The sequence below is a fragment of the Tasmannia lanceolata genome, unplaced genomic scaffold (genome assembly GCF_043159265.1).
Source record: "Tasmannia lanceolata isolate RefF3 unplaced genomic scaffold, GAP_Taslan_0.1 ptg000015l, whole genome shotgun sequence".
NCBI classification, from domain to species: domain Eukaryota; kingdom Viridiplantae; phylum Streptophyta; class Magnoliopsida; order Canellales; family Winteraceae; genus Tasmannia; species Tasmannia lanceolata.
The window spans coordinates 16,310,017-16,311,949 of NW_027518692.1; the positions used below are offsets into that span (position 1 = coordinate 16,310,017).

The following is a 1,933-nucleotide window of genomic DNA, read 5'->3' on the forward strand; positions in this document are numbered from 1 at the left end:
ACTTGAAATGATTTGGAGTCATAAATTCAATTCTAGCATGTAAAACGTGACTTCAGTCCATTTAGACGGCTTAGTTGCCCCATAAAACACTGCATTACAAACACCCTATAAATAGATAGGAGGGGAGGAAACCATCCATCGAACAAAAGAGAATAATCTCTCATCCCATAAAAAAAAAATTTCCAAAGTCCTCCAACAAGAAGCAAGCAATGGGTGTAGACGCAAGAGAAAAGCTGAATGCCCTCGCTCTTGTTTGGAACCCCACTGTATCATTCGTAGACTCATTTGTTCTCAAATGGGCACTCGATCTTCACATTATAGACATTATCCACATCATTTTTGGCAATTTCCATATCATTATTTGACATTTTCCACCTAGGCTTGTTACTTTCTCAGGAAAGCAAGTGAACACCAAAATTCTATCTGGTCAAGGAAAAAAGAGGTTGTTTTCCAGGGATTTGATTTCCCGGGAACGCAAGTGAACAAAGCCTTAGGAAAGCACTTCAAATGGGCCATGTTCTGAATAAAAGACAATAGTAAATTACCAAAATACCCTTATGTAAGGGGTGAATTTTCAAATGAGCATCACATAAGCTAAGCCTGTCACATGTCACCTGTCGCCCCACACGACAAAAGCCTCTCTTCATCTGGCCAATACCCCATCGGTGGAAAATTCGTGCCAATCGGAAAAACAAATAGCGTTGGTTGCTTTTCCTAGGCTTTGAAAATTGGTCGCTAAAATAGGGGTATTTTGGTCATCATAGATGTTTGCAAGTCTTAGACATTTTGGTACACCTTCAAAAGGTTATTGATTTGATAATGTTATCTATCAATTATTGATTGCAGCAAATATTACATGATTGGGATGATGAGGATTGTGTGAAGATTCTGAAGAAATGCAAGGAAGCAATGCCAGAAGAGGGAGGGAAGGTGATTATAGTTGACATTGTGATTGACATTGATGAAGGTCACGAAATCACCCGTACCCGATTTGCCTTCGATGTGTTAATGATGTTATTGACAGGGAGACAGGAGAGAACTGAGGAGGAATGGAGAAGGCTTGTGTTCAATGCTGGATTCAGTCGCTGTGAGATAACACCCGTCGATGCTTTGCAGTCTCTGATTGTCGTATTTCCTTAGTCTGTTAAGATCGATATTCATCATCTAGCATATGTTCACCTATTATGGGTCATTTATTTTCCAAGCCTATTTGTTCTTTGTTTATGCTTAGTTTGAAGAAATAAGAATGCTATTGGTGTACTTGAGGTTCTTGTTTAAATCAAGATCTATTAATTTAACCATGCATTTAACTGGACTGCAAAGAATCGTTAGGAACTTATCTTGATCGGTCATGGTCGAGATTGATCTGTGGTGGATTTTCTACTGCTAGTCTAGTCGACTTGATCGGTCAACGGTAAGGTTGCTCCATTGTGGCCTAGTGATCACAGGTTCGATTCGAGGAAACAGCCTCTCTGCAAAGCAGGGGTAAGGTTGCGTACATCTAGCCCTCCTCAGACCCCGCAATGGCTGGAGCCTCGTGCACTGGGTCGCCCTTTTTATAGATATATTTAAGGTGTTTTGAGGAGATTGGCCAAATTTAAGGTAGTCTATAGATTTTTTAAGGCTTAATGGCAGTGGGATAGTAAAAAATAAGTAGGCTTCCTTTCTTTTGACTTAAAATGGGGGTAAAATAAAAAATTTACTCCTAGTTTTGCACTAAAAAAGGAGCATAAAATTTGTTTTACGCCCAGGAATTAGGGGTGCAAACTCGGATCGGGTTGGGACGGATTGAGGCCAACCCGACCCGAGGAACCCATTTTTCCAACCTGAACCCAACCCGACCAGATTTCCAACCCGACGAGGTTCAACCTGACCCAACCCGAGTTTTGAAGCTTAAAAAAATAAAAAAAAATCATAAGAATGTCAGGTTTCA

General features: G+C 40.4%; 1 pseudogene; it reads left to right on the forward strand.

Annotated features, from left to right (window-relative positions):
- The first annotated feature begins 209 nt into the window (after positions 1-209).
- Positions 210-1,140, forward strand: LOC143891795 (putative scoulerine-9-O-methyltransferase OMT3B pseudogene; annotated as a pseudogene).
- Positions 1,141-1,933: the final 793 nt, after the last annotated feature.